The sequence below is a fragment of the Dasypus novemcinctus genome, chromosome Y (genome assembly GCF_030445035.2).
Source record: "Dasypus novemcinctus isolate mDasNov1 chromosome Y, mDasNov1.1.hap2, whole genome shotgun sequence".
NCBI lineage: Eukaryota > Metazoa > Chordata > Mammalia > Cingulata > Dasypodidae > Dasypus > Dasypus novemcinctus.
This window is the reverse complement of record NC_092216.1, coordinates 11,820,559-11,841,793: the sequence shown is the minus strand read 5'-3', so window position 1 is coordinate 11,841,793 and position 21,235 is coordinate 11,820,559.

Below are 21,235 nucleotides of genomic sequence, written 5' to 3'. Positions count from 1 at the left end.
TTAGTATGTTCAGGAAGTCACACTTGCATGTACATTGCAAGATCATAAAAGGGCCAGATAACTCCACCCAAGGAGGAAATTTTACTATATTAATTAAGCAAGTTGAAGTGAGGACAGCTATGGGATACTTCTGTGCAGATCTGGCCAGCCAGATGAAGCTGGTTTTCATACTTCATTGCTTCAACAGGATATTCTTAATGACATGAACTAGAATTTGGCACCAAGAGAGGGTTTCATCTCATTACTTTCTAATTTACATATAATTCTTTCCTTTGTAACCTAGCGACAGAGATAGAAACAAGTAATTTTCAGGTATTTAGTCATCCTACATCCATCAATTCCCTCCTTCTAGATTTTGGTGATATTCTTATCACAGGGAAAAAAGTGAAACTCAGATCTTCCATAGTTACTTCTTGTTGACACTATGGGAGTTGATCTCTTAGGTAACTATTGTAAGGGGGTGACCTAAGGAGGAAAAGTCTGTTAAAGTTTGCAATTGCTTTTGAGTAAAGTGCTGCATACACGAGTGCAGGTGCAACTAATATAGCCTGTGCATAAATTCAAAATTGTATCCAAAAATGCCGAGAGAGCCAATTGAGAAGTATAAACTCCATAGGCTTTGGATATTCATGGAGGATGTAAGTCAAATGTGCTAAAAGCCTACCTGGAATGTGGGGGGTTCATGCTAAAAGCTAACTTGAAATGTGGAGAATATATGTTAAATCAAGTTAACCTGGAGGAAATTATCTAATACTCAGATAAAACACTGAAGAAATTAACAAAAAATCTTTTTGCATACAAGCACCATTTGTCTCCCCACTCTTATTTCCTCTGTATAAAAGGAACCCAAAAGTTCTATTCAGGGCTCGGTTTTTTTATTAAGACAGGAGTCCGCTGAGTCTGCCCGGTGGAAATAAATCACCTTCCTTCTCAGAGTTCAAGTGTTCTTACCTTTGGTACCACCTACACCCGACTTCTTTACAACCACTAAAATAAGGAAGATAAAAATTAATGGTCTACAAAGGTGAGCAGCCACTTGGTAAGGCTAGATGAGATCCCTCCCCCCCCCCAAAAAAAATTACTTCATGTCATGAGGTCATTTGCTTTGTTGTTTAGGTCCTCAAAGCTCTTAAGGGCTTTGCCTGATTCATTTACATAGGAACAGCACTTTTCCCTGAGGAATAGTCTTGTTCCTCCTTGTATGGCTTAACAGCCATACATTAGCAAATCAAGTGCTCTGAGTCTTGTAGCACTACTGTGGTTAAAAAGTTTGTTTTTGCACTTTTAGGTGGGAGCAGGTATATCTGAGTCATATCTGCTCCCACTTCCTTGGAGAGATCAGTGGTTAGGTACAAAGATGCAGCTGCAGTTCCAGTGGGTGCTGTGATCTCTGAAAGGGTAAATAAAGGAATAAATGGTATTGCTATCTTTGTTCTGGGGCTAAATTGCATTGTTACTGGGAAGGGTAAAACAGTGCTATCTTTCATTGCTAATTCTGGAGGAAAAACATATCCAACACTTCAAAGTCCTGTCCAGTATAGAGGAAGGAATAGATAGGCAGAGTTTTCACAAAGAAAATATATTCCTAATTTTGAATTTAAACTAGTGGTAAAAGTTATATTTCTTACACCTTGTTTCCATTCCCACTTGCTTAACTGTCAAGAGTATGATGTAAAAAAGGGAAATTTCTCCTTGCATTAGGGCAGCACTAAGCAATGGGTCTATTTTTGGGTGATGAGATTGCTTTTCACCAGGAGTTTCAAAAAAGAACATTTAGCTTCATCTGTTGCCCACAAATTTGATAACTTGTGGTGTTGATGAGGATGTTAGGCATACCTTGGGGTCTGCCTTTACAAAAGATGGTTGAATTTTGTTCTAAATTTGCTAAAAAACATGAGTTCATGGTTGTTTCTTAAGAATTTGGGACTCCATGTAGAGATGTAAAGGAAGGTAATAATTTGTTGTGCAGGCAGTTCAAGTATAGTTATTTGCTCTTTGGTTTTTAATATTTTGGGGGGATATCCAGAGAGTCACATTACATTGATTTGGGTGCAGACAGCCAAGTTGGGGTCTTGGCCTTTTAGAATTGGCTAAATGCAAATGCTATATCTATGATTACTATTATCCACAGTAAGCATTTCTCCAATTATTGGAGGTGTTGCAATGATTTGATGTGTAGCATTAAGGTGTTGCACAAGTCAAATGAATGTTGGTTAAGTGGGCTTTCCTAACCACTGCTTTCAAGGTGCAGATTGCTAAAGCATTCCACAATATAGTTGGCCTAGTCATTATTTGGTATTGGTGCATATTTATGCAGTACCAGTACCTGGTTCTATTGAAAAGGTTTTGGATGACCTATCTACAAAATAGATGTCAAGAATGATTGATACTTTCCCTCAGGGCTAGTCACTGGCAGGTTCTGAAGAAGAAAGGACAGGATTTGTATTTGGTGGAATTTTTTCCTTCCTAAAAAGGAACCACAAGTTCTCAACTGGATCCATCTCATATTTTGCTTCATGCTCTGGTGTGCTTTCTGGCTCAAGACCGCTTTCATCTGTCAGATATGATAAGTAGTAAGGTTTGCTCAGGTATGATGAATCCAGGGAATGATTCCCTGTAATTTAAGAAAAGAGTGAGAGGTTAATAGTACCGTGTAAGATCCCTCCCATTTAGGTTTAGGCTGATCTTCAGAGTGGTTGTTTCTCCAAACTTATTTTAAAAGAACCTGATCCTTGTCTGAGAAAGGATAGAGAGGCTGGTCAATGGGTATGTTAGGTGCGTATTTGCATATAGGTACATGGTGGTGAGGAGGTCTCCTTACTGCAAGGCCCACTTATGAAGGGCTCAATCTAAGGTTTTTGGGGAATTGGGCTTTTCCCTCAGGTTGCATAAGAAGGGCATTCTATAATAGCTCAAAAGGACTTAACTCAAGTGTTTTTCTAAGGGCCACTCCGACCTGAAGAAGAGCTAAGTTAAATGCTTCAGTCCATTTTAACTGTGCTTCTTGACAAATTTTACTTAAGTTCTTTCAAAGTATAGTTCATCCTTTCTTCCTTCCTGATGACTCAGGTCTCCAATCTGCATGCAATTACCACTAAGACACTGGTTGACACCTTGCACCAGTAAATTCCTGCTATTAAGCTAACCAGTTGAATGGCATTTGCTTTATAATTAAATTTTTAAAAATTAATGATACTTTAGATTACATAAATGTTACATAAAAAAGTGTAAGGGATTCTCATATGTCCTGCTCCCTCTCCCTCATACATTATCCCACATTAACAACATCCTCCATTAATGTGGTATATTTGTTACAATCCCCAGTATAACAGAGTTAGACTCATTTATAGTTTCTCTACACATGACTGTTCTGTCCCTTTTATTTGAACTCGTAATTGGCATTATATTCAAAAACTATATGTCTATCCATATGCTAGCTGAGCCCTGAATTTCAGTGGAGTTGCAATACCTACCCTCCAGTTCATTAGATTCACTCAGGATAACTAAGAAGAGGATGATGGACAATACCCATCCCATGGAACAGAGAGTGTCTTTAACTGCAAGTAAGATAGCTCCATCCATCTGCTTCATGAGATCTAAGCCCCCTTTCAATCAGGAGGAGAATGGACATGAACATCCCCAAATCTTCAAGAATGGGAGGCCAACAATGGGCTAAAATAAACTTATTGTTATTACACTATGGCATTTGTTTTAACAACTGGGAAATAAAAACACTGAGAGATCCACTACATACATTTTAAGTACTTCTAATCCCAAATTCAATGTTTCTTCTATGTAGTATGCTTCTCTACATTCATACAATGTATACTTGTTTTCTACACACTTCCTCCTCTTTTATTGTGCAATCCAATTTACATTCTGATTAGAAAGATGGTGGGTCCTCTCTACATGTTTAGTTTTTCTCATTCCTCTCTAATTTTTCTATTCTCTTGGTTTGCTGTTCCTTCCTCCAAGTACAAACATTTTGTATAACTAGAAAACTATGGTGATTTACCCTTAATTCAGATTAGCCAATTTGCAGTAATATTGAATCTTTCTAATTCTGTAATTTGTACAATTAATACAAGAATGTTGGGTTATACAAGTATGTCTTTGTTCTTATACACATTGTAAATTTTTTTTGTTCATTTTTTAAAAAATATTACATTCAAAAAATATGAAGTCCCATTCAACCCCAACGCTCCCAACCCCCACTCCCCCGACAGCAACACTCTCTCCCATCATCATGACACATCCATTGCACCTGGTAAGTACATCTCTGGGCATTGCTGCACCCCATAGTCAATGGTCCACATCATAGACCACACTCTCCCATGTTCCATCCAGTGGGTCCTGGGCGGATCTACAGTGTCCTGTAGTTGTCCGTGAAGCACCACCCAGGACAACTCCAAGTCCCGAAAATGCCTCCCCTTTTCATCTCTTCCTCCCATTCCCCACACCCAGCAGCCACCATGGCCACCCTTCCCACACCAATGCCACATTTTCTCTGTGGACATTGGATTGGTTGTGTCCATTGCACATCTATGTCAAGAGGGGGCTGAGATTCCACATGGATACTGGATGCAATCCTCCTGCTTTCAGTTGTAGGCACTCTAGGTTCCATGGTGTGGTGGTTGACAATTCTTCAACTCCATATTAGCTGAATGGGGCAAGTCCAATAAATCAGAGTGTAGGAGTTGAAGTCTGTTGAGCTTCAGGGCGTGGCTATCATATTGTCAGTCCAGAGATTCAAATCCCCTAAATATATCTTAAATCCCAACACCAACTACAATTCCAGTAAAGTAGCATGAAAGTCTTGTGAAAAGAGATCCCATCTGAATCCAGTTCCATCATGCAAAAACACCGGGTCCAAAGAAGGGCCAACTGACATGGCAGTGAACCCATCTGCCATGACCATAGAACCTGTGGGTCTCTTTATGCCTCAAAAGAACCAGTACCTGGGGTTGTATCTACTTTATCTGTCTCTGAAACTCTGCTCAGGTGTGCATAAGGGCAATCCTTCTGACAACCTCCAGATTCTTTTTTAGAGACTCATAGCCATATAAACTCATTTCTCCTTTCCATTTCCCCTTACATTAGGTCAAACAGCATTTTAAAGTCATGTTATTATATGTAGACAGAGATAGTCTGCTGATCCACGTTGAACCTTTAATACAAGGTCATTTTCTAGTTGCATCTTCAGCTGGTATTTGGTAGTGATCCCTTGGTGCCAGGGAGGCTCATCCCTGGGTGTAATGTCCCATGCTGGGGGGAATGCACTGTATCTACTTGCTGAGTTTGACTTCGAGACTGGCCACATTTGAGTAACATGAAGGCTGTCAGGAGGAAACTCCCAGGCACAATGCTGCTCTAGGCCTTGTTCTTATTTCAGGCATATAGGCTCACAAGCATAGTCATTAGTATCAGGAGCCCACTGTTGGACCCTCATTCCTTCCTGGTTCTTACTGTTGCACCTGGGGGACTGCCGCTGCTCCCCTAGGGACCATGATGGAGCACCCCCGGCCAGGAACCCAGTACCCCCCCCCCCTGCTGTTGTTTTTAATTGTTTCCATTATGAGTATATCCAAACATTACCATGCACCCTGCACATATGCCCTGTATAACTCCCTGTCAACCATATATAGCCTGTCAATAACATGCCACACCAGTATTCCTCTGCTGCCATTGCTGAACCACTCTGTGATCCAAAACCTCCTGTAAAGTGAAGCCCAATATAATGTCAGGTTCCCTTACTAATAAAATGGAATATAGTGATGAGTTTAAAGGTTAGATCTAGAGTACGTATTGATTTGGAAAAATTCTACATCCTACCTTTTTCTTTTCTTTTTCCTAATTATTGAGCTTCTCTTCACTAGAGTCTTAGATCACAGTAATTCATATATACAATATACAGTACTCCCACACATCCACCATAAAACCTTTTCCCTTCCACAGTGATAATCTTCTAACTTATTCATATCATATTTACTGAAATTGATGTACAGAGTCCAAAACAATAGCTTTCAAACAAGGTGACATCTGTGCTTATAATGTGGTCCATACTTTATGCTATACAGTTTTCTAAATTTTTTAGTTATCTTATGTTTTACATTATGGTTTACATTATTAGTCTGATGTCCCCTATATGTTTTTGGTGTAATATTATATGTTTTATATTCATCCTTGTGTACTCTCGAGAAACTCCTCTCTTGCCCCATTTACTTTGGTTCCATCCATTCAACATCCATTTTTCCCTCCCCTTGGGGCCCACAGCGACAGCCAATCTCCATTTCCAGAGGAGCCACGTCCAGAGATACTTGCAACAGTGTTCAGGGCCTGACTTGCTCAACTGCCCTAATGCCCTGGGAGCCACCCTTTCTCTCGAGAGATACAGTTCTCTCTATTTAATGGCATTAGTCCTCCCCAGGATGTGGATCCACACCAACTCTCACTTCTTGGGTCTCTACCCAATGGTACAACCCCTCTGGCAATTGAGCATTCAGACATTCCCCAGGAGTCCGTCCCGCATCAGACCATCCCCTCCGAGCATCCTAAGCAGGTAACCCTCCTAATTATATTTTGATATGACTTTCTCAGCATTTTACTCTCAACCAACACCTGACAATCTCCTATGTTTGCATGTTGCCTCACCCTCCCCCCAATTTCTTGGGCAATATTACCCATCCGCCCATCACTAGACCCCTCAAGCACCCAAAGCCCCACCCAAAGGCAACCCCGTGCCCCCCTTTTATCTCTTCTTTGTGCTCATACTTACCGCCAGCTCATCATAGATTCCACCCCTGCAGACGTCGGCTCACATCCTTCCTCCACCCCCCGATTTCCTGTAAGCCTATCTTCCAGTCTCTAGCTCTCTGAGGCAGCTTGCTTATTTCAAATCATTGAGGTCATGGAGTATTTGTCCTTCAATGCCTTGGTTGCTTCACTCAACATAAGATTCTCAAGATTCATCCATGTTATCATGTGTGTTTGTAGTGTATTTGTTCTTACAGTCAAGTAGTATTCCATTGTGTGTATATACCACATTTTATTGATCCACTCATCTGTTGATGGGCATTTGGGTTGATTCCAACTTTTGGCAATAGTGAACAATGCTGCTATGAACATTGGTGTACATATATCGGTTTGTGTCCTTGTTTTCAGTTCTGCTGGGTATATACCCAGCAGTGGTATTGCTGGGTCATATGGCAAATCTATGGCTAGTTTTTTGAGAAACCGCCATACTGTCCTCCAGAATGGTTGGATCCTTCTGCATTCCCACCAGCAGTGGATGAGTGTTCCCCTTCCTTCACATCCTCTCCAGCACTTGTATTCTTCTGTTTTTTTCATAGCTGCCAATCTTATGGGAGTAAGATGGTATCTCATTGTAGTTTTGATTTGCATTTCCCTGATAGCTAGAGATTTGGAGCATTTTTTCATGTGCTTTTTAGCCATTTGTATTTCTTCTTTGGAGAAGTGTCTCTTTAAATCTTTTTCCCATTTTTAAAATGGGTTGTTTATCTTTTGATTTTCAAGGTATAGGAGTTCTTTATATATGCAAGTTATAAGTCTCTTATCAGATATACGGTTGCCAAATATTTTCCCCCATTGTGTGGGTTCCCTTTTTACTTTCTTGACAAACTCCTTTGAGGTGCAGAAGGCTTTAATTTTGAGGAAGTCCCATTTATCTATTTGTTCTTTTGCTGCTCGTGCTTTTGGTGTGATATTCATGAAGCCATTTCCTATTACAAGGTCCTGTAGATGTTTTCCTACACTGCTTTCCAAGATCTTTATGGTCTTGGCTCTTATATTTATGTCTTTGATCCATCTTGAGTTTATCTTTGTATAAAGTGTGAGATGGTAATCATCTTTCATTCTTCTACATATGGCTATCCAGTTCTCCAGGCACCATCTGTTGAATAGGCCATTCTCTCCCAGTTGAGAGGGTTTGGTGGCTTTATCAAATATTATATGGCTATATATATGAGGTTCTATATCAGAACTCTCAATTCGATTCCATTGGTCTGTCTGTCTCTCCTTATGCCAATACCATGCTGTTTTCACTACTGTAGCTTTGTAGTATGTTTTGAAGTCAGGAAGTGTGATTCCTCCAATTTTGTTTTTCTTTTTCAATATGTTTTTGGCTATTCAGGGCCTCTTTCCTTTCTAAATAAATTTCATAGTTAGTTTCTCTTGTTCCTTAAAGAAGGCTGTGTTGATTTTTATTGGGATTGCATTGAATGTGTAGATCAGTTTTGGTAGGATAGACATCTTAATAATATTCAGTCTTCCTATCCATGAACAGGGAATATTCTTCCATTTATTTAGGTCTTCTTTGATTTCCTTGTACAGTCTTGTATACTTCTCAGTGTATAAGTTTTTTACCTCTTTAGTTAAATTTAGTCCTAAGTATTTGATTTTTTTATTTACTATTGTGAATGGTATTTGTTTCTTGACTTCCTCCTGATCTTGCTCATTATTAGTGTACAGAAATGCTACTGATTTTTGCACATTGATCTTATAACCTGCGACTTTACTAAACTCATTTATGAGTTCTAGAAGCTTTGTTGTAGATCTCTCAGGGTTTTCTATGTATAGGATCATGTCATCTGCAAATAATGAAATTTTGACTTCTTCCTTTCCAATTTGAATGCCTTTTATATCTGGTTCTTGCCTCAGTGCTCGAGCAAGTATGTCTAAGACAATGTTAAATAGAAGGGGAGACAATGGGCATCCTTGTCTTCTTCCTGAGTTTAGAGGGAAGGATTTTAGGATTTCTCCATTGTAAACAATGTTGGCTGTAGGTTTTCCATATACACTCTTTATCATGTTCAAAAAATTTCCTTATATTCCGATCTTTTGGAGTGTTTTTATCAAGAAAGGGTGCTGTATTTTGTCAAATGCTTTTTCTGCATCTATAGATATAATCATGTGATTTTTTTCCTTCAATCTGTTTATATGGTGTATTACATTGATTGGTTTTCTTATGTTGAACCATCCTTGCATATCTGGAATAAGTCCCACTTGGTCGTGGTTTATATTTCATTTAATGTGTTGTTGAATACGATTAGCAAGTATTTTGTTAAGTATTTTTGCATCTAGGCTCATTAGAGAAATTGGTCTGTAATTTCCCTTTCTTATGGTGTGTTTGTTTGGCTTTGGTACTAGGGTAATGTTGGCATCATAGAAGGAGATAGGCAATGTTCCTTCTCTTTTGATTTTTTGGAATAGTTTCAGCAGGATTGGTGTTAATTCTTTCCAGAATGTTTTGTAGAATTCACCTGTGAAGCCATCTGTCCCTAGGCTCTTCTTAGGTGGGAGGTTTTAATGACTGATTCTATCTCTTTACTTGTGATTGGTTTGTTAAGATCATCAATTTCTTCTTTCATCAATATGGGCTGCTTATGTGTTTCTGGGAATTTGTCCATTTCCTCTGAATTGTCATTTTTGTTGGAATATAGTTTTTCAAAGTATCCTCTTATGATAGTCTTTATTTCTGTGGGGACAGTAGTGATATCTCCTTTCTCATTTCTTATTTTGTATATTTGCATCTTCTCTCTTTTTTTCTTTGTTAGTCTTGCTAAAGGTTTGTCAATCTTGTTGATCTTCTCAAAAAACCAGCTCTTGGTCTTGTTTATCTTTTCAAGTGCTTTCTTATTTTCTATTTCATTTAGTTCTGCTCTTATCTTTGTTATTTCCTTCCTTCTTCTTCCTGTTGGGTTACTTTCTTGTTGTTTTTCTAATTCCTTCAAATGTGCAGTTAGTTCTTCAATTTTTGCTCTTTCTTCTTTTTTGATATATGAATTTATGGCTATCAATTTCCCTCTCAGTACTGCTTTTGCTGCATCCCATAAATTTTGGTATGTTGTGTTATTATCATTTGTTTCAAGGTAGTCATTGATTTCTTTTGAGATTTCCTCTTTGACCCACTCTTTTTCTAAGAGTGTGCTGTTTAATTTCCAAATCATGGTGTGAAATCTGGGCCTCTGTCCCTTGCAAATTTCCAGCTTTACTCCATTGTGGTCAGAGATATTGTTTTGTATGATTTCGATCTTTCTGAATTCATTAAGCCTATCTTTGTGGCCTAGCATATGGTCTATCTTGGAGAATGATCCATGTGCGCTTGAGAAAAATGTATATCCTGCTGTGTTTGGGTGTAATGATCTATATATGTCTATTAGATCCAGCTCCTCTAATATACTGTTCAAATGTTTTGTTTCTTTAGTGATTCTGTTTTGAGATGTTCTGTCAAGAATTGATAGTGGTGTATAAAAACCCCCCACTATAATTGTAGATGCATCTATTTTTTCATTTAGTTTTTCCAGCATTTGCCTCACGTATTTAGAGGCACCCTTGTTAGGAGCATAAATATTTAGGATTGGTTGATCTTCTTGACAGATTTTCCCTTTCACTAAAATGTAGTATCCTTCTTTGTCTCTCACAATTGTTTCGCATTTAAAGTCTATTTTGTCTGATATTAATATAGCTACTCCTGCCTTTTTTGGTTATTGTTTGCTTGTATGATTGTTTCCCAGTCATTCACTTTCAACCTCCATGAGCCTCTGGGTCTAAGATGTGTCTCTTGTAGACAGCATATAGATGGGTCATATTTCCTTATCCAATGTCCCAGTCTGAATCTTTTGATAGGTGAGTTTAATCCGTTGACATTCAGTGTTTTTACTTTCAAGGAATTATTTGTGTTAGCCATATTTTGATTTGTCATGTTTTGTTTGCATTTTTTTTCCTTCTCTTTTTGTCTTTTTTGTTGCTCTTACACTCTCCTCCAACTCTGCCTGTCCTGTTTTTTCCTTTTTTCCTGCAGAACTCCCTTTAGAATTTCTTGAAGGGGAGGTTTCTTGTTGGCATACTCTTTCAGTTTCTGTTTATCTGCGAATATTTTGAACTCTCCATCATTTTTGAATGCTAGTTTAGCTGGATAGAGTATTCTTGGCTGGAAATTTTTTTCCTTTAGTACCTTGACTATATCAAACCACTGCCTTCTTGCCTCCATGGTTTCGGATGAGAAATCAGCACTTAGTCTTATGGAGCCTCCCTTGTATGTGATATTTTCTTTTCTCTTGCTGCTTTTAGAATTTTCTCTTAGTCTTGAGCATTGGATAATTTGACAAGTATATGTCTTGGGGTGGGCCTGTTGGGGTTTATGACCAGTGGGGTGCGCTGTGCTTCTTGGATCTGTACATCGGTCTCTTTCAGTAGATTTGGGAAGTTTTCAGCCATTATTTCCTGCAACACTCCTTCTGACCCCTTTCCCTTCTTTTCTCCTTCTGGAATGCCTATAATACGTATGTTTGAGCATTTTGCATTATCATTCAGGTCCCTAAATCCCAGCTGGATTTTTTCTACCTTTTTATCAACCAATTCCACTATCTGTTTGATTTCCAATGTACTGTCTTCCACATCACTAATTCTCTGCTCTGCCTCTTCTGGTGTGCTGATAGTAGCTGCAAGTGTATTTTTTATTTCTTAAACTGTGGTGTTCATTCCCATCATATCTGTTATCTTTTTGTGTATGTATGCAATTTCCCCTCCAAGTGTTGTCTTCATGTTGTTAACCTCTTCCTTTACTTCATCAAATTTGTCGGTGATAAATGTTCTGAGGTCTTTCATTGCTTGTGCGAAGTTCTGCTCCCCTTCCTGATTTTTAGTTTGTTCATTGAATTCAGCCATGTTTTCCTGATTACTGATTTCGTTTGTAGATTTTTGCTGCTGTCTGGTTATCATTTTATCTTGACGGGTTTAATCAGTTCCTTAGCTTCTTTGTCTAGTCTTGGAGATTAATTAGCTGTTGTTTTTGCGTAAGTGTTATATCTTCTCTTTGTCACTTTGTTCTTCTTAATCTAATTTCTTATTGCTGGTTGAGTTCACTTTAAAGGAAATATTAGTGCCAGGGAAAGGCAATTGTATAAGCAAGGAAAAAGTGTAATGTAGTATTGGTGATATATGTTAACAAAGCAACAATATTAGATCTGGGAGGATGGGGGTTAGATTCATGTAAGTTGTGTAGAGTTATAGCAGTATGTACAGTACCTATAATGAGGTAGTTGACTGAATATGGGAGGAATATGGTATGAATTAAAAATCTATTGTTTTCGTGAGAGAGGGAAAGAGAAAAGAAAGGCAATAGTTTCAAGAGTGGATAACAGACAGAAAACAAAACAAAGGTATTAGAAATTAAGATTTAGATACTTTGTGGATCAAAGAAAGGGAGGTGGAATATAGGAGAGACAGTAGATGATGGAGGCTATCAAGATGTAGGGGAAAGGGGATAATGTAGATAGCCAAAATCTATTTACACAGAAATGAGGCAGTGGAGGATGAGGAAACCCAACAAATGTGAGGTGTTTCCTGCAGCACCTATTGTATAGTTAAGATAAAATAAAATAAGACGAAGATGAGGGACGAGAGAGAGAGAGAAAAAAAAAGAGAAGAAAGGAAGAAAGAAAAAGGGGGTGGGTAAAGGGTGGGAATGGATCGGTAAAAGAGAAAAAAGATATACACCAACCACCACAGCCACAATACCAATAAAAAAAAAAAACCTAAATCCCTGAAAAAAAAAAAGACTTTGGGGGATACGCTGGGAAAAAAGACTAGGGAATAATGCAATGTTAGCAATCAGAACATTAAAAAAAAAATAAAATAATATAGAATAAAAATAAAAACAAAACAAAACAAAAAAGAAGAAACACAAACATTAAGGGCTAGGCCATTCAAGGACCTCAGATGGACCTCAGGGCATGGTGGATTCAGGGATGGAAAGTCTGAGATATTGAAGACGCAAGAGGTGTGAGTCTCTGGGGTGTGGGCCACCAGAGTTTAGGGGACTCAGACATGGCAACCTCAAGTCCGGTTAACAGGGAGCCTGGGAGCATCGCAGTGCATCACAGCCTTCAGGGATCTCTGCAGCTGGGTGCCAGCCCTATGGGTGAGGTCACATCCACAAGCTCTATCCTGTGTTCTGTACCCCACAATTCACTCACTCAATGGGGTCTATTCTGTGGATATATCACCAATTGATTTCAGGACCCCTCACACCCTGTGATCCCCCGGAACGGCCACCTGGGGGCGCCTCTAGACTGCAGCCAATTTAATGATGCAGCTCAATAGCCAGGTCTGTAGGTGGGGCTCCAGCCGGAAATGCTAATAACAGAGTTCAAACCCGAAATTCCCACGCTTCACAAATTATTCCCCTAATCAGCTTTCAAACGTCTCCCACCCTGCCAGAGCCTGGTGGCGTCTCTTTATTGCTATCAATTTAAGTCCACTGCAGATTGGCAGCTGGGTTTGGGAGGACGTGGCTCTAGGTGGAAGCGCTACTGTTTGTGTCCGCAATCAAAAATTCCCCCGCTTCACAATAAAACTCCCGTTTGTCTCCCCAAATCGGTCTGCAAGCGCCTCCTGTCCTATTAACCCCCCAATAGGCCCCTCAGGGCTTATGAATTCCCCAGTACTGCAGAGCCTTCAAAGAAAAAAAAAAAACAAAAACACTGTGGCAGCGCCCAGTGCTGTGCCAGCTCCCAGTGCCGCAGCTCCGCCCACCCAAAGAGGGAGCTTTCCTTGCGCAGCTGGGACCTCCATGTATATTTTATAGACGTATTTTCTCTGTTACCTTCCCACCAAATCGATGTCCAGATACCTCCTGTCCTGCAAAAATCCTGAAACAGCCTGGTCCCGAAGAGCCTGCAATGCTGCCCAGCTGCCTCTTTGCAGGAGATATTATCAGGTAAGCTCACTCAGCCACCACCTTGCCCCGCCGGTTTTGTGTAGTTTTTTCTTTCAGGATTTTCTGCTATTTTTCTCTTTCTTCAATTCAGCATTTGTGGAGTCCCCCAGTCTCAGCCATTCTCCAGAGACTCCCAAATACACTTAGATGCAGAGATAATCTTCTCCACTCCTAAGCATAGTAACATGGGCATCAGCCCCAGTCCCAGCTCCAACAGTTTGGTTTTGCTCACCCTAAGATTCTTCAGTAGCCTTCCCTTAAAACTGTACAAATCCTTAGGGTGTACTCCCTCCAGTGTCTCATCACTGATATTTTTTTAATCTTAGAGTGTTCCTTGATTTTCAAATCCATTTCTTTGTTCTCAACAGCCATACAAAAACAGGTAGTATTGCATGGACAGTAAGGGACCATTTTGAACTTAAGAGTAAGAATTTAAAGATATCACAAGTAGAAAATGGAAAAGGCAGTGCAGGATTTGGAGAGTTAAGGCACACTCTTACATATCATTTAATAAATTCCGTTTTTGATATTTCTGTGTCTGTGTGTGTGCATGTATGTGTTTTCCAGGGAACTCTGTCCTCTTGACCTGCAGACAATTGAGCAGTAAATTTAACACAAATAGGACAAGACCACTTCAGCTATAGGAGATGAATTGACAACTTGGTTCTCTTGCAAAACTGAGAAAGGAAGGAAGGAATAAATGGTGAAAAAACAAAGAATGAGTTTGGATAAAATTGGAATGAAAAAAGTAGAAGAGTAATAAACACTGCCAAGTGTGTTACTCTGCATGTGTGTTTGTATGCTAAGTGAGAAGTGCCCTCAATGACAGCACAGCTTGTCAGTTTAGGCCAGGGGTTCTTAATTGGAGCATCCGCAAGCTTGAATTGAAAACTGTCAACTTATCTTTATTTTCTCTTACCTGTACCTGAAATCCAGCATTTCCTTCACTTTTGAATATATGCAGTAGTTTATAATAGTGTTCATTGCTGGTCACATTACAGTAGCTGCATATGTTGAAAAATCATTTATACTCACCCTTACTTTGAATTTACTGTAGTTGTTAGACCCAACTCTGTTCAGTGTCTTAAAACTCTCTGACGCTACATTCTGAGGAGGCGTCCATGGTTTTCATCTGACTGGCCAAGGAGTCCGTGGAACACAGAAAGTTAAGAATCCCTGTTTCAGTCTTTTTAAAATTGCATAAAAATTACTAACCTGGGGGAAGCAGGGTCTCTAATGGTGCAGTGGGGGGTATAGAAGCTATGCAATTACACTTTGGGGCCCAGTGTTTCCTGACATTCCATCCATTAGGAAGAAGGACATAAAACAGGCCAGTTAATTTGGGGTTATCATTTTTAAAAGGGGGAAGAGAAGGCAAAGGCTATAGTGAACAAGAAGCTCACAGGTTGGTAAAATCTTTATGTGCTTAATTTTTGATAAGTTTCACCTAATATTCTTTCATCTTGGATATTCTTAAGAGGATGAACTAAACACAAGATGGAAGAAATTTTAAAACTCTTTATAGCTAAACAAAATGTTTTCCAAATCTGTATTAATAACACAGTTCTAAATAGGACAACTTGTCAAAATCAGTGTTTCTAAACAATAGTTTGGGCAATTCAATGTATTTAAAGATTACTTATTATGATTAACTCTGGACACAGGTAGACTTTCTTAATTAGTTATTTCTGAAATAGTGCTGCATAGCAACCTCAAGAATGTCAGCAGTTTACAACAAAAATGTGTGCTAATGATGCATTTTTATTTATGTGCCTGCATCAATAGGTGATAATAGTGTGTCAGCATGTATGTGTTAAATATAGTAAGTTCATTCTCAAAATTGAGTCTGATCTCAAATACCTGGATAAAATGCATATTGTTGAGTGTCACCTGCAGAGATACTGACTCATTTCAGCTGTGGTGAGGTCCAGCATTTTATTGTTAAAATGAGAAGAGTATAATGCAGTTAGTTTATGCAGAACACACTTTCAGAAACAATGGGATAATTGTTTCTGTAAGCTCTGGGGCCAGGTTACTGGTGCTTGAATTATAGGCTTAGGCAAGTAAACTTGCCTATCTTAAAATGAGACTTCTCATCTGTGAAAAATGAACAATAATAGTACCTGCCTTGTGAAGTGGCTGTGAGGATTAAATGAGATCATGTATTTAAAATATGTGTCTGCAATGTAAACTTCAATCCATGCTTTGTGGCAGTGCTCCAACAAGTGTTCCTCAATTGCAATGAATGTACCACACTAATGAAAGATATTGTTTATGTGGGAAAACGTGGTAGGTGTGGGGAGTGAATCATGTGAATCCCCTATTTTTCTTTAATGTCCCATTTATGTAACCTAAGTATCTTAAAAATAAAACAGGTGTAATATTATGGCCTTTTGTGACATTGGAATTGTCCTTAATGATGTTGTAGTGACAGATACAGGCCATTTTGCCATAACTTATAAAAATGTGTGGCAGAGATTTTAAACTATGATGTAAACTATAAACCACACTTAATAGTGTCCTCCAGTATGTGTTCATCAATTGTAAGAAAAGTACCACGCGAATGAAGGATGTTGTTAATGTGGGAAAGTGTGGGAGGGGTAGCGACTGGGAAATATGGGAATTGTCTGCATTCATTCATTTATGTAACATATATGTAATCTAAGTATCTTTTAAAAGGTATGTCTCAAAAAATGCAGGAAATGTAGATTCCTGAGAGGAGGTGGTAAAGGTGCCATTGATCTTGGTAACTAATGGAAAGGGGATCTATAGGAAAGAAAGAGATTGGCTCATAATTGCCTGGGCTCAGCTGAATTCCTTGTTTTACTCAGGCCTCTCCATTGGGGATAGAAGGTGGAATGGCAAGTATGCAGATGCAAGGTTGTCCCCAGGGTATTCCTAGTGATGACACCAGGTATTTTACCTCTGTTAATAGCTCTCTTGTCTACAGGCAGGCTTAAGTGTTGTGCCAAGCCCAGCAGTAGGTGGTTCATAGGAAAATGTGGGGTCTCTATGCCCTCTGTGAATACACTTCTTGGCCATGAAACCCTCTATTAGAAGTCTCCTACTTATTGTACGGTGCACCACACAGTTGCTATCACAACCAGTGCTTGTGCATCTGGTGGTCCTGTCCTTTCCTATGTCGTCATTTAATAATGCATTAAATTCAAAGAATGGGACGGTCTCCTGCAGAAAGACCCACACCTGGGAAAACTCCCTCAGCAAGGGCAGACACTTCAGCTCTTCCTCCCTGAGAGTGTAATATCCTCCCAGAAGCAACTCTAGTCCATGGGAACAACAAAGGGGAGACCCTGCCCATAACTGTAAATGGATATTCATTGTTTCACCCAGGAACTCCTCCCCATGATCAGGTAAGAGTCCACATGAGCATCTCTGTCATCGCCATAACTATATTGACATTGCTGGCTCTATATCGACTCTGTCCCCCCTGCTAATTTTATGGCAGACTTAATGTTGTGTATCACAGCAGCACTGTCAAGGCACAGGATTTGATATCAGAATTCATGGATCTTCCCTGCCCCTCAAGCATTAGATATCACCTCCTCTATGGATTTGACATTCTAGAAGATGCCGTGGCCCCCTTTTTAAGGGGGGAAGCTTAAACTCTAGAAAAGAAGCCTAGATCAGCTTTGGCTGCTGTTCCTATCACTCACCCCACAGATGGGACTGACAGAGGCCTTTCTAGTTCCAGAACTTTAGATTTCAAGGGGCCCTTACAGTTCTTATCATGCTACTGATATGGGCTATGTGTGGGGGCTGTGTGTTTCTTCATGAATATCTGGGCTGTTTGTGTAAACTTGCTAAAACTTAAAATTCCAGCAGAAGCCATGTGTGCATGCAAAGAATAAGAACTGCAGCCCCGCCTATGGCCAATGGTTCTGGTGCTGTACAAAGGACAAAGAGACTAGAGTTCATATGCTTGGTATCTGCCCATCCATTTCCATTATTACAAAAAAGAAAAAGAAAAAAAAATGAAAAGAAATAAAAAGAAAGACCAAAACACCCATGACTTATACTGCCAAGAAATTCCAATTCACATCCCTTGAAGCATAGAGGGGGTTGAGGGATTATTCAAGCAGAACCCACTTGTCTGTTCAGGGACAAGAAGTCTGGGGTTTATACAGGCAACGAGTGCACATCCTAGATAGGGAAGGATGCCTGGAAAAGGATATGAGCTAAACAGGGTCCATATAACCGGAAAGTTGTGGCCGTATCCATGCAGAAGGATTCCAGGGTTTTTATACTTGGAAAGCCCACGTAGATCTATACTTTAGGGAAAAAGAAAAGGATCACTCACACATGTCAAATATGCAGCTTCTCTAAAAACAGTCTTCTGTTAAATATGTTAATATGCAAACATCATACAACCCAGCAATTGCAGCCTGGAGCTTACGCTGGAGATGTGAAAACCTGTGTTTCCATCAATCTGCACAGGCATACCATAGCAACTTCTTCTTTAAAAGCCAAACACTGGAAAGAACTCCAAGATTCTTGAATGGTGACTGTTTAAAAGTGCCACGGCACCTAATGTCATGGAAGAGTAATCAGCAAGGAAAGGGATTAACATATTGACCCCTTAGTCCCACAGCCGGCAACCTCACTTTGGAAATTCAGTTAAGCAGGTGAGCAGAGCTTAAAGTGGCCATTTGTGCTGCGTCTCCAGGGGCTGAGGATGACTCTGCATAGAACAGTGCCAAGGGACCAGATGAAATGCCCCATGTTACAGATGATGCGTGACTCCATGTTTACAAAATCCTGTGTCGGGCAAAATTATGGAATTTAGATGTTTTCATGTCCCACTGTTAAGGGTAGGACAGGAAGCAGGTGATACGGCTCTTTGCTGCGGTATGTGCCACGTACCACAGCACTACTGTAACCTACTAATAGTAGGGGAATCTGTGTGTGGGTGTGTAAGGAGGATGGGGCAGGAATTCCCGGAATTTCCAGTGGAAATTTTCTGAAAACGTTTCTAAAAACAGCTTTTATGTCTAAGTCGGGGGTGGGGGTGGGGGGGGCTTGAGGTGGTGAAAATGTCCTGTGGTTGTGGTATTGTGCTAGAGTTTTTCTTTTAACCAGATATTACCTGTGGGAGACAGTAACGGGTCCGACGGCTTTGGATTCGCTCACTGGCGCACGTGAATCCACAAGGAGGTGACTATAGAGTTAATTAAACGAAAACAATACATCTGAACTGCTGGCGTTCGCTGAGGCTGCAGTGTACTTCCCATCGCTGCTTGGAAATCCTGGCAGCAGACGGGAACCCAGTCAGCGTTCCCCTTAACAAAGACAGTCCTCCCTCAAGCTCCAGGACAGCAACTCGTGGCTCTGCAGGAGAACCAGGCAACAAGAGAGCAATTCCCCAGAAGAGGAGGCAAGCGCTCCAGGAGCAGCCTGCAACAAGGAAGGCACTGAGACCTAGGAGTGGGCCTCGCCCTTCCCGCGCCGTCTAACCTCGCCCTTACTTCCTGGCCTCAGCGGTCAGACCTCCTACTGCGAGGCAGGCTGGGCGCAAGGCCATCCGCCCTCAGCCTCCGTGGCCTCCCTACGAGCCTGCGACGTCCCGCAGCTGCTGTATAACAAGTTTGGGGTGTAACGGGCGACTCGGTCCAGAGTCAGTGTACAAGCACCCGGTAACGGTGCTCCTGCTGCAGAAGGACTGCCTGCTCTCTCAGGCAGCTGGAGGCCAAGGGCGAGCGGAGCTTTGAGCTGGACAGGCGGCTGGAAGGCTGCAGGCGGGGCCGCTTGCACCACGGGACCCACTACCGCGAGGTCCGCCAGGTCCGCTCTGGCCGCCACCGGGTACGCTTCTTCTTCCTCACCGCGTGTGCGCCCGGTGCGCGGAGAGCGTCCTGGACCACCTGCGACGGGGCGAGCACGCCCCCGACGTGGCCGTCATGAGCGCCTGCCTCTGGGACCTGTCCAGGTACGGCCGGGGGTCCTGGCGGAGCTACAGGGAGACCCTGCGGAGGGTGTTGGGTGGTCTGAGCCGCGTGCTGCCCGCGCCCTGCCTGCTGGTGTGGACACCGCCGAGCCGCTGGCTCAGACTTGTCCGCGGGCTTTCTGCCGCGGGAGCGCTAGCCCGGGGCCGCCCGCCTGCGTCGTGGGAAGGCGTTGTGGAGGCCAACTTCTCCAGCGCCCTTGAGGCCCGCAGACGGGATTCGAAGTGCTGACTTCCGCTTCCACTTCCCGCAGACCGCGCAGCACCGGCAGCAAGCCGGCGTGCGCTGGGACCAGCGAGCTCACGCCATCTCTCTCAGCTGCTGCTGGGCACCTGGCTGACGCCTGGGGCGTGGACCTCCCGTGCCGCGCGCGTGCGGGCAGGTGGATCCTGGACGGCGCGGCGAGGGGCCGTCGAGAAGGCGCAGCCGGCAGGGAGCCCCTAGACAGCCGACATGGACGCAGTGAACGCGCTGCACCTCCCTTGCCGTCCAATCCCAGGTCTCTGGGCTCCCTGCGGCGCCCGGGCCGCCCAGGCCCCAGGCTAGACCAGGAACCCTCCACCCAGGCAAGGCACCTCTCTAACCTCCCACCTAATCCGCAGGGTCGGCCTGCATCTGGGGTCCTCATCACGCCGCACAGATGAAGCACGCGAATCCAGCTGCATGGCTGGAAGACACACCCCAGCAGGCCAGGTTCCCACAACTTCTGGTCCTCACAGCGACCGCCGAGTTCACGGGGGATCCCCAGGTGATCGCCCGCGTCCCTCGCCCTCCTCATGGAGAGGACGCGGCAGGCTTTCAGAGAGAAGTCCTGGGCGGGGCCAGAGGCAAAGCCTCGGAAGCCACACTTAGTCCAGTACCCTCCCGAAGTTGACAGGGCGTGCCTGCTGACTGCCCTTCCCCTCCCCAGACGTTTTCTGAGTATCTGATGTTGTGGCCATTACCAGCCCTGCCACGACGGGGACCTTTTGCCCCTTGTTCTCACAAGCGGGCAGCCTGGCCAATCCTGTTTGCCGGTTGCCGTCCTCTTCCTTGAGAGAGGGTGGGACCTGCCTGGATCCCCACTGCCTTTCTCTTAGGATGCAAAAAATGAAAACAAAAAGCTCTTGCTGAAACACTGTGGCTGGCTTTGGGACGCCTTTCTGGGGCTGCACCCTGGGGCTTTGTCTCTATTTCATGGAAACTGCTTTGCTTTTCCATGGGCTTGAATATCCATTAGGCTTAGGACTAGGTGGGGCTCAGAGCAGTGCTGGGGTACCCACTAAATACGATGTCCAGAATGATTGCTGGGCTGGGGGTGTGGGCAGGAGCTACATAGAACGTGTCGTTCTCTGTGCAAACTAGCAGGAGCTGAACCTCTTGGCCTCGTGGTTTCCTGGGGCTCTCAGAGCATCGCTGACACATCTAGGTATGCAGAAGACATAAGTTTCAGTCTTCAGGTTGCAGAGAAGAGAGGAGAGGCTGAGAGGTGAGTAAGTCTTGTTGACGGTCAATTTCTTTATTCGACCTTGTTTTGGGGGAGGTTTTGGATTGCAGA